We start from the raw sequence: 12,538 nt of genomic DNA on the forward strand, positions 1-12,538 counted from the left end.
GCTCACAAGTGAGACAATGCAAGAAGGTTTGCAGGAGAAAAGATTGGGTGATAGCCTTAACCTAATTAATGAATTCATACCCTGACAGGGATTAACTGGGTGGTAACAGAAGGGTAGGATGTGGAGGAGGTGGGAATTGGGCTGTGGCTTGGGGATACGTATTTGTATCTGACAAGTGAAGATCTCTCTCTCTCCTTCTGGCTCATAACAAGAGCCAGTTCCCTCTGCCAAACTCTTCCTCCATGAAGTCCTGCCTCACCTTGAGCCTTGAGGAATGGAACCTGCTGTCTATGGATTAAGACCTCTGAAACTGTGAGCACTCAAATAAACTTTTCCTCCACTAAAATTGTTCTAATTAGATCCTTTAGTTGCTGACTAAAACTTTGGGAAAACCCAAAAACTGTGTGTGACTCACTCTATTGCAGTATTCACTTTGTTGCAGTGGTCTAAAACCAAACCTGCAAAATTACTGAGGTATGCTTATACATCTAGAAAGTGCTGAAAAAACTATCGTCACTTTAGAATTCTGTATCCAATGAAAATATTCTTCAAAGATTAGGAGATTAGGAGGATAAGGTGTGGTGGTGAACACCCATAATTCCCTCTCCCCAGGAGGTTAAAGCAGAAGGATCCTAGTTCAAGTCTCCATTGAGTAATTTAGCAAGATCCTGTCTCAAACTAAAAAACAAGGCCAGGCATGGTGGTGCATGCTTGTAACCCCAGCCCTTCTGGAGGCTGAGGCAGGAGGCTGGAGAGTTAAAAGCCAGTCTCAGTAACTTAGTGAGGTCCTAAGCAACTCAGTGAGGCCCTGACTCTAAAAACAATATATAAAAGGGCTGGGGATGTGGCTCAGCAGTAAAACATACCTGGGTTCAATCCCAGATACCGAAATTAATTAATTAATTAATTAAAAAGGATTGGGTATGTAGCTAAGATAGAGCATCCCTGGTTTCAATCACGAGTACTAAATAAATACATAGGATTTTCCAAGAGCAAATGCCAGACACTGGGAAATGAGGAAATCGGAGCATGTCCTGAAAACAGATAAGGGAGCAGAGATGGTGTGTGGGAGGAGGTGTTGTCCTGACCCCCAAATTGCTTTCAGAGTTAGTTTCCTAGGGTTGAGATCTTGCTTCGGTTCTTTTTGCCACATCTTCCTGGAGTGTCCCACAGCATCCTCACCCCCTCATCTGGATACATAAGTGCCTGGGCAGTCTCACCTCAAACTGTTAAAATTCATTTAAAACAGAGCCACTCCTTTAGAAAGAATCAGCAGAGGTAGAAGCATGAGTTGTTACCATTAGGCTTCTCAATTTTCCCCGAGTACTGGATTTACTAGGCAAACACATTCTTTCTTGGCTGTCCCAAGGGGAAAAATTGCAACTTATGCAGTCGAGGGAACAAATAAATGTCCAAGTGTTTCAGCCACTTTCAATGCTTTATTCATTCAAATTACTGAATACAATTTTACTCTATAGGTCCTTAATCAAGAAAATGACAATCCTTAATGCTAGGCACTGCAATAGACATAATCAATTCACAGAAAACAATTCTAGATTAATTCTAAGCACTGTAAATAAACTTAATCATGGTTAATGCCAGACTTTTGCTCTGCATGTTAACTTCAAAAGTCGTAAGTCTTAGGTTTTAAGTCCAGCAGATGCACATTCACTCAAACCACATTAACCAGCTCCAAAACCAAGGCAGGCTTTTCCTGTCGAGGAGTGCATGCCTGGTTGAGGAGACGGTTGTAGGGAGAAGTTGCAGCTCTCACCAAGGTCCAAACAAGGTAGTGAAACCTGTGAGGATCATGAAAAGACTCAGGAAATGATCAAAAGTTCAGGGATGTCAGGTCCCAGACAAGTGCCCTAAGCACTAACTCCGAGCACTCACCTGGAAAAATACCATCCAGACATCTTCAAGAGCCCCAGGGCAGACAAACCAATTTGACTATTTCAAGTCACCTGGTGAGAGTCCAAGGAGGCAAGGCCAGTTTGGGACACTAGCAGCGCCTGCCTCAGGAAGACCCAACTTCCAACCAGCCCAGGACCCCAGGGGAGGCAGAGACACGCCCTCCAGCAGCAGCACCAGCAGCAGCAGCAGCAGCACAAGCAGCACCAGCAGCAGAAGCAGCACCAGCAGCAGAAGCAGCACCAGCAGCAGCAGCAGCAGCACCAGCAGCAGAAGCAGCACCAGCAGCAGCAGCCGCTTTGATGCTACAAGTGAGACTGCAGCAGAGGCCTCTTGGAACCCTGTTAGAGCTCACCGCGGGGCACCAGTGGCCAACACCAGAAAACCCAAGGCTAAGGAAATGCCCCCACTCTTGGCCAAGACCCTTAAGGACTACCGGAGAGTCATCTCCCGAAGATGAACTCAGCCCTTGCCTTGGACATGCAATCTCCAAAGGAGGCTTCAATCTCTGCCAAACGTGGACTCTCTGCCCTGTGCTTTGCGCGTGTCCCTCCCGGGAGAGCTCAATGCCAGTTCACTGCCTTTGTTTCCCTTCTTGTCACCTGAGCCCCTCCTAAGCCATGATGTTGATTTCGTGTACAAATCCCCCTGATTGCGTTTTAGACTAATAAAGGCCCCTCAAAGCTCTCAGTTGTCTATTCGGGAAGGACGGGAGGCTTTCTTAGACATGGCCCCAGGAGCCACTAGTTCAAGGACTGGTGAATCTGACTAACTGTGAAAACAAACAAACAAACAACAAAAAATAAATAAATAAATAAATAAATAAATAAATAAAATTACAAAATTAAAAAATAAAGAGCAAGGTTTGGGGAGGGGAGGGTGGTAAAGCACCCTTCTGTTCAACACCCTGTCCAAGGTGAAACAGCAGCAACAACCAAAGGCAAAGGAGAGACCGAAATTAAAAGTACAACAAGAAGAAGAAGAAGAACAAATGAGGACGAGCCAATGGCGGTGATGGGCGCCAGGGACGCCAACGGTTCAGGAGGCTCACAAAGGCGCGCAGAGAGTTCAGAGCCAGCCTCGGCCACTTAGGGAGGACAGAGCAACTCAGTGAGACCCTGTCTCAAAATAAAGTACAAAGCAAACCAAGACCTGCTAATATGCCTCAGGGGTTGAAAGCCCCGGAGTACAATGTCCGCTTATCTAATCAAGAAACCAAGAAAACCACACCCACCAACCCCACTCCCTCAAGAATAACCACTGGCATTGGCATCAGAAACAGAGAAACAGACCAAGAGAACTGATCTGACAACCCAGAAACACTCCCCAAAGCCCACGGGAAAACGGCGGGAACACGGATCTAATAAGGGTCTTGGGATAAACCACAGGACCCTGACCAACAAGAATGCATGCTTTCCTTGTGTGTGTTTGTGTGTGCCCTCACGAGTGCAGGAGCCCACACACACACACACACACACACACACACACACAAACACACTCTCCCCGACCAGTCTCAAGTGGATAGCAAACCATAAGGCAATCAAGAAAGAAGATGTTTCGGAGAGATAGATCTCTGTGTCTGGAAAGGAGAAGGATGGAGGCTGTGAAAAGTACCAGCAGCTCCCGCCTGTAATCCCATCAGCTCGCGAGGCTGAAGCAGGAGCGGGGCGAGATCAAGGCCAGCCTGTGGCAAAGCCAGGCTCTCATCTGCTCTCTGAGACCCTGCCTCTCTATAGAAGCCCAAAGGGGCCTGGAGGTGGGGGGCGGGAGTGGGCGGGGTTCGCTCCCCGGCCCAGTACCCCTTCGTTGGATCCCCCCAAAGGAACCAACCAAACCGCCAGAAGCGCTGAACACCATTCAGAAATGGGTTTTTGTATCCCACGGGCCGCCTGGTGCCTTGGGGCTCTTCAAACTCGCCCCCTCGGGCTGAGAGTCAGGCCTTTGGAGCCAATGGCCACCGGTTCATTCCAGGGATTCCCCGCCGGACTTCCTTTGGAGGTTCCTTCCAAGGAATCACCCTTGCCCTGTGGAGCTAAGCTTCCCCAATCCTCTTGGCTCTCCGGGCCTCCATTCCTGGGCTCCCACAGGACCTAGACTCCTGAGAGTCAGTTCCGGTTTCCCTGGCAAATCGCTGTCCCGGGACCCAGGGCCACAGAAGGCCGTGTCCCTGAAATTCAGTTTCCCCATGTGCCCAAGAGGGAGGAGACTAGTCCCCGAGTGGAGTCCGGTTTGACCGAGGCTCTAGCCGGGGTGGCCACTCCTGATTCGACCCAGGTTCTGCCCAGCCAATCCAGTGCATGGGCGGCGGGCGCAGAAGGGGACGGGGGCTGAGCCAGCGGGTGCTCCAGGAAAGAGACAGGTGGGCGGGGTCCTTGAGGGCGGGGCGGGGCGGGGCGCACACTCTGGCAGGGGGGCGGAGCCAGGGGCTCTATAAGGCCCAGGCCGGCCTGCCTCTGCAGCCTCATTCCTTCTGGGACAGCGCCAGGCACAGGTGCTTCCAGCTGAGGCCCGGCGCCCTGGGGACCAGAAGCAGACCTGCCCAGCGGCGCTCGGGGCAGCACCAGCGCGCCCGGAACAAGCGGCCAGCCGTTGCCAGGGCCCGGATACCCCGGCAGAGCGACAGCCAACCGAGTCCAGGGCCAGGGCCGAGGCCGAGCCGGCCACCGAGATGGCGTCCGAGGAGGTGCTGCTGCGGGCCGTTCGCAAGCTGCAGGGGCGCCTGGCCACCAGGACCCGCCCTGACAAGCTCCAGAAATACTTGCAGCAGCTCTCCGCCTTGCCCCTCACCCCACACATCCTGCAGGAGACGGGTGTCCGAAAGATGGTCAAGACCTTGCGCCACCACGAGCTCCTTGGCGGCCTGGCCAGGGACTTGGCGGCCCGGTGGAAGAAGCTGGCTCTTCTGGACGCCGACCCCGGGCGTGGTGCGCACGACTCCCAACTTGCAAAGGAAATCACGGACTCGGGCTCCCGAGAAAACTCCAGGGCCCCCAGCAGTGCCTCCCGCCGCCGCACCGGGCACGGACCCGAAAAGCACAGAGACCTGGAGGACTCTCGCAGACCTCACGAGAGGTCTCCCAGCCGTGAGAGGAGAGAAGACGGGAGCAGGAAGCGCCCCCGCCTGGCAGCGTGGCCTGCACCCTGGCGCTCTTGGGATGGCTGCCCTGCTCAGGCCTCCGGGGGGCCTACCGGTCCTCATCCGACGTCCGGGGACCACTCCGCTTCCCCGGAGGACACTGAGCCCTCCGCTCGTGGCCGCGTGCCTGTCGAAGGCCGGGATGGTCATTTTCAGGCCACCACGGGACTCCCGCCAGCAAGGGCCCTGCATGGACCCCGGGGGAAACACGACCTGCTGCCCAAAGCAAGAGAGACCGACGACCAACTCGAGGATCCCGACGGTAAGACAGAATCCATCTTCTCACTGGGACAGGAAAGGAGATGGAGCTCATGGAGCCCCAAGACAAGCGTGGGACCTGGCAGCAGGGAGGGGCCGACGGAGGGAGGGGAGGGAGGCAGAGAGGAGCCCAAATGTGGATCCTTCCAGTCAATTCTCTCTCCCAGTGACAGAAGGAGCCCTAGAAGGGAGAGAACCGTCCATCCAAGACAGCAGTCCGGGTGGTTGGGTGGTTGGGTGGTTGGGTGCGCGGAGGGGAGGGGCAGGGGAGGCATCCCTTCCCCCGCGAATCCAGTACCATCCTCTACCCAGAAAGTGAGCCCCCCCAAGCCCGGCTCCGCTGCTGAAGAACAGGCAGAGCGCCTGCGGGCTGCGGGCTGCTGACTTTTGCTTTCACGGTGGTTGGTGCTGAGACCCTTTCCGTTGTTTGTTTGTTTGTTTGTTTTTTAATTTTTGTTTTTGTTGTGTTTCCTCACCCCCCACCCCCCACAGACGGACAGCCAGAGGAGGAGTCCTTCGAGGCGCCCACTGTGTCTTTCGAGGCGTACCTCACGTATGATGAGCAGCCTGGGAAGAAGAAGAAGAAGAAGAAAAAGGTGAAGGCTTCGGCCGAGGCACGGAAAGCAAAAGCTTCCAAGAGCTCGAGCCAACACCTGGACTCGGAGGAGAACATTCCTCCTCTGGTGATTGCAAAGCAGTCGGCGGCGCCGCGGCCTGCCCAAGGCCAAGGCGGTCGGGGCAGGATGGAAGGGGTCTCCCGAGAAGCCGCTGCGGTGCTGCCTGGCACGCCGTCCCCCAGCCTGTGGGACCCACCCAGTCCCCCTCCTGATGATGAGTGCCCCGACCGGCAGGACACATCAACGTGGGCAGCGAACCTAGATGGGGAGGAATGAAGGGACAAGAGACACGAAGGGTGACAGCAAGACAAAAGTTCTGATCAAGCTGCAAACTTTTATTGTTCACACAGGGGTATTTATGGGCTGGGGATGCGGGGAGCTCTCTTATCGGCAGTTGCTAGAAGTCTTCACAAGGCGAGATAGCGCAGGATGTCTCAGGGAGACAGATGGCCGCAGGATGTCTCAGGGAGATGGATGGCTGCAGGGTGTCTCCCAGGCGAGATGTCTCCTAGGGGGCTGTTTCTTGTAACTGTCAGGCTATTCTTTGAAGGAGAACTCCCTTTTGGTCCCTGGCACTGTCAGGCTATTCTTTGAAGGAGAACTCCCTTTTGGTCCCTGGCATCTCCCCCTTACTTATATAAAATATATGACCATACCTTACCGGCCTATGTCTAATAGAGAAATCTTTAATTCTGTTACTTAAGGCTGGATAACCATACTAGCAAACATTAAGCCTACCTGTGTAGGTTAAAAATAAAGGCCTTAAACTAAAAACTATTCTGGCAATCCCTTTTGATGGTTATCAGGCATTCCTGTCTGAGAATCTCTTTTGCAGCTTCCAGTTTACTTATTTTTGGAAGTTACATTTAACTATTATTATCATTTAAAATGCCCAGGAATAGCAGTGTTTAGGCTTTGACTGTCTTTGCTAAGTGTTTAAGATGAAGCAAGTCAAACTGATTTTTGTTTCTACCTATTGTTAAGTCAGCTGAGTTACTCTGGAAATCCTTGGGAACTTCACAGCAGCTTCTCAGTTCTGCTAGTGCCATTTGCGCTAGGATGGGTCCAGGCCTTGCTTGACCATGTGGCTTCCCTTGGAAGCATCAGGGATGTCTCCCTTTTCTGATAACCCTCCTCTTCACAGCAAATGCACTGATTGGCTTTCTGTCCTCCACTGGTCTCATTAATCTCCCTGTTCAGGAGGTTATGTGGCCTAGGGTTGCAGAGCCCTTTGGAGAAGTCCCTTATTCCCTGACTCAGACTGACTCTGAGGGCAAGAGCCAAATATTGGTTTTCTTGGCCCTTTTAATTTAACTTTAATTTTAGAACTTAATCTTAAACATCCAGCAAATAAGTTTTAACAGCCTTATATTAATAGTACTGGGCTTTAATGTCTCTCTATCCTGTAGGTGATAACTCCTTATCTTAAATTAGCCCAGGTTGTGTGTTCTTAAATCAGTATCTCTGTAGAACAGCAACAAGCAATCCTTAGACCACCTATAAGCAAACTACAAACTAAAATTAACTAGGGTAAAAGCATATTTAGTTTATGTAATAGCTACCTTGAATTCTGGCAGAGTTATATATTATAATCCCCTGTTTGAGATCCTGGTAATCGTGACAAGAACCAACTTTTGGACACAACTTTTAAATGTACTGAAATCTGGTCTGCTTCTTTCATAGTCGCTCTCACATGTAGTGAGATGGGACATACAGCCTTATCTCAGGCAAGGCAGGGCTCTTTATAAATCTTAAGTACTATAGTTCTGAAGCTGATCATTTTATAAAGCCTTCATAAATTGTTGCTCAAGTTTACATGAACATTAGCTAACACATCACATCTACAACATGAACTAAAGGCTGAAAACTTCTACCCCCCCCTTTTTTTTTTTTTTTTTTTTTTTTTTTTAAGTAGCAAAGTACTTTTGTGTTGTACAATAAAACCTTCACACAGATTAGGCTCCCATTAACTAGAAAATACATTTAAATTGTATCTCAGTGTAAAGTAACATGGAACTTTACATATCTTATTGATAACAAATCCAGTTAGAGAACACAAATGATATAAATAAATCTCCAAGATTTTTTTTTTTTTTTTTTTTTTTTTTTTTTTGTTAAGCCTAAAATTACCATATAACTTCAGAACACCAGCTTGATATAATGCTCTTTTGAAGCTTCTACCTTACAGACTTCTATACCTGGAAGATATGAATTAATAGCACCATAATTACATTGATGATTTTATATTGACCAAGTTTAGCTCTTAAAGAAATAACATTACAATATTGAAGAAATAACAGTTGTTATTTAACCATAGTTGTATAATTTTAAAAACTTATACATATAACCAATTTACACAGACCTTTTTCATCACTTGCTTAAACCCTTTTGTTAACTTAATCATATAGACTTTTTTTTTTTTTTTTTTTTTTTTTCCACATTTTGAAATAATACTTGTAAATTTCTGAATTTAAGCAATTATTTTATAGACATCAACATTTTATTATTGAAAACCTAGAAAAACTTATAAGCTTAATTTTAAAGACATCTTTACTTCTATCTGTTTACCCAGTTTAAATTGAACCATTTGAATCACGTGAATCAAAGATATTTGGATCCCCTTTTTTTTTTTTTTTTTTTTTTTTTTTTTTTTTTTTTTTTTTCTGAGCGCTCTTTGTATATCTGCCAATTGTCATATAACTGCATAATATATGGACATACACACACACAGACATAGGACATACAACACATAACATGAGTGTAACACATACACAAGGCCTTGTAGTTTTTTTTTTTTTTTTTTTTTCATTGCAATGTTTAAAAACTCCACAGTTCATCAAAAATAGAACTGATCAGAAAGCATTAACTTGTCCATGAGCTCAAAAAATACAGAATCTAAGGAAAAAACAAGAGTCAAAATGACTGGCCAGTAATTAGTAAATATCATACAATTTACTTTTTGGTTTGGTCTTGTTTGTGTTCAGGTAAAAGGACACTTTTAAGAAAGGAGGATCTGTGGGGATGTAAACTTAAGAAATAAACCTGTGAGAAGGGTATAGCATCCTTTTAAATGTTGGCAGCGCGGTCTTCCATCTCCAGACGATGATAGTGAACCTGTATGGGCTTAGAGGCTAAAATATTAATCTGTTCTTTAATAAATTGAACCAGCCTGTTTATAATGCAGGGTCCTATGGACATTATTAAAAGTAAACCCAACAAAGGGCCTAATAGTGGAAGAAGGTAGGGTAAAAATCCATTAAGCCCAGTCCAGAGGGGATTTTCAAATAGTTCCCTTCGTCTCTTTTCTAGATCTTCTTGAAGCTGCTTAATTTTAGTCCGTACTATGCCTGATTTATTGGCATAAAAGCAGCATCGTTCCCCTAAGGCCAAGCAAACACCTCCCTGGTTAGCTGTCAGCAAATCTAAGCCTCGTCTGTTTTGAAGGACAACTTCTGCCAGGGAGTCTATTTGGTCCTGTATATCTTTAATGGTTCCTGATAGAGTTTGTACATCATCTATAAGTTGCTGAGATAGACGACGGTAAGAGTGTATAGCTGTGCCTAAGCCAGCTGTACCTGTGCCCACAGCAGCTGTAATTCCAAGGGTGGCAAGGAGTGGTAAGGCCTGTATTGCCCTCCTATGTCTTTTAACTAAGGTGTCTAGGCTAGGAATGGGTAGAGGTTCATCTCCTGGGACAATAGTTATATCAGGGAGTAATAAGGCAAGAACACAGCCACCGGTCCAATTCGCTGGAAGCCTGGGGAAGGCTGAGTTTCCTCCACACATAAAAACTGTGCCATTGGGGGGACAAAGAGATGGGGTGGGTGAGGAATAATTTTTTACTGTTGAGCAATTTCCAAAGGAAGTAACTCCAACATCAATATCATAGGTATTATTTTGCATCGCACCTAAAAGACATAATGTAAATGTGCCTATAGGCTGTACTTTAAAAGGAAATCCGGGTTGGCATGTATTATAATTGTCTATGATAGAATTTATAGGAACCGCCATAGGCATGACTGCCCCTGTTGTCATGCAGAGCCAGCAATCACCAGCAAGGGTGGGGTTGGAATTATTAAGCAAGGAGAAGGTAGTTCCCAAAATATCTAATGTATTGGTATCTAAATCTGGGAGCTGGGATTTAGGCAGCACTAAGGGATGATATGTGAGCTCAGGGATTTGTGGTTTCAAAAGTTTGATTATCTGAAGATGCTTGACAGCATCAGTGGGTCCTCCACCATCAGAGACCCCTGTAGGGGCCTTAATGGGCCAGCAGGAGGGTTTACCAACAGTGCCTTGGCATCCAGCTGACTGTAACTTGGTGTATATGCCTTCTCCTCCCCGGTCAAAGAGAACGGGAGTATAATGAATAGTGGTCCCCCTTGCTGCATGAGTTTTGGTTAGGGTGGCTTCAAAAAATTGTTCTCCCTGCTTGTTAACACAAATTGAGGCTGACACATAACAAGAGACATGCATCGCCTGGGTATGCGTACAAGTTGCAGAACAATTTTGGAGAGCTTTACTTGTACTGGGGGGAATAATCTTTGGCTTGTTAACACATACCCATTCAGGCTTATGAAATCCTCCGAGTTTATGGTCAACCTCAGCACGGAGGTAAGCCACCTTAGTCATGCAGTCAGCAGTCTGGGTCCAACTAGTGGGAGCCTGAGTCCAAAATCCTCCCCTGCATTCACAGGGGGGGCCAAAAAGGTACTTCCTGATGTTGGAAGGTGGAGGGCCAAGGCCTCCGTGTACAAACCTGTTCAACAGAAGTGCCTTAAGCAGGATCCTCACACAGATTATTGGCTGCATCTGAAAAAGAGGAAAATTTGTCCTCAGGGGGAGGGTCTCCGTCCCTGGGTGGAGGTAAGTCATGAACCTGTTTAACCAGGCGTTCTGGTAACCATCTTGGGGCTGCTTGCTCTTGGTCCAAAACACAAGCTGAGCCTCGTCCCCAGATGAGGACAGGATCTGGGCCTTTCCATTTGTTTGTAAGGGGATCGCGCCACATAACAGGGGGACGAACAGAACTGGACGAGGGATGCCAGTGTCTGTCTGCGGCCGAATGGCCTTCACTGTCTAGGGTAAGAAAATTAAGGGCAAATAATGCATGGTTAAGGCGATCCCTGGGAGTGGTAAATATAAGGGCGGAAGCCTTAAGGCGGGTTAGCCAAGTCTTTAAGGTAAGATGGGCACGTTCCACAATGCCTTGGCCCTGAGGGTTGTATGGAATTCCAGTAGTATGACAAATTTGCAAGGTGGCACAAAACTGTTTAAACTTGGCACTGGTATATGCAGGACCATTATCTGTTTTAATATGAATTGGTTTACCCATTATGGAAAAGGCTGAAACAAGATGGGAAAGGACATCTTTGGTAGCTTCTCCGGAATGTGGTGATGCGAAAATAAAGCCACTGAAGGTATCTATAGAAACGTGTATATATTTGGTTTTTCCAAATTCAGGAAAATGAGTGACATCCATTTGCCAAACCTGATTAGGTAGCAATCCTCGGGGATTAACTCCCAAGTGTTGAATGGGGAGGGAGACAGCGCAAGCAGGACATGCTTTTACTATTTCTCGTGCCTGCTGCCTGGTAATTTTACAAAGTAATCGAAGGCTCTGGGAATTTAAATGGTGAAGATTGTGTAACTCCGTGGCCTTTTGAACGGAGCCAACAAAAATTGGAAAGATGGAACGAGTTGCTGCATCAGCCTGGGCATTGCCTTGTGTTAGAGGGCCGGGAAGATCAGAGTGTGCCCTGATGTGTCCTAAGAAAAATGGGTGTTGTCTGGCCTGAATTAGCTGCTGAAGCTGGTGAAACAGAAAGGCCGCATTGGAAGAAGCCTTAATGGCAGGTGAAATTTCCAGCAGGGGCACAGAATGAGCAATGTAGGCACTGTCTGTATAAATATTAACAGGCTTATCGAAAAATGTTATAAAAACTTGTGTTATGGCAAACAATTCCACAAGCTGTGCTGACTGATAGACAGTATCAAAGATGGTAGGCTGATTATTGACAACAAAGACCGCACGGCCGTTACTGGAGCCGTCTGTAAAGACAGTAAGGGCTTGGGGAATGGGAGCCTTTTGAGTAATTTTGGGAAAAATAAATGGATGTAATTGGGCAAAATGTAAAAGGGGGTCATTGGGGAGGTGGTTATCAATTGTTCCCAAAAAGCCTGATAGGGCAATACCCCATTCATCCCCTGTCTGTAGTAAAAATTGGGTTTGGTCCTTAGTATATGGAATTAAAATATTATCAGGGTCTTTGCCAAAATGTTGTCGAGAAAGCAAACGACCTTTGATAATAATAGAAGCTACCTGAGCAGGATAAACAGTAATAACCTTGGAGGATGTGGTGGGTAAATGGACCCAAAGCAAGGGGCAGCCTTTATTTTTAAAATGTGGATTCCGCTGCCAAAATATTCCTGTGGGTGTATGAGGAGTATGTAAAATAACCAGAACCAGAGGCAGGTTATAGGAAATTTGTGTAACAAACTGTTGGGCAATGGCTTCTGTGACTTGGTTTAATGCCTGTCGTGCCTCAGGAGTAAGCTTTCGAGGGGAGGAGGGGTGGGAATCACCTCTCAAAATATCATTAAGGGGCAGAAGTAC

The sequence above is a fragment of the Ictidomys tridecemlineatus genome, chromosome 13 (assembly GCF_052094955.1).
Source record: "Ictidomys tridecemlineatus isolate mIctTri1 chromosome 13, mIctTri1.hap1, whole genome shotgun sequence".
Classification (NCBI taxonomy): domain Eukaryota; kingdom Metazoa; phylum Chordata; class Mammalia; order Rodentia; family Sciuridae; genus Ictidomys; species Ictidomys tridecemlineatus.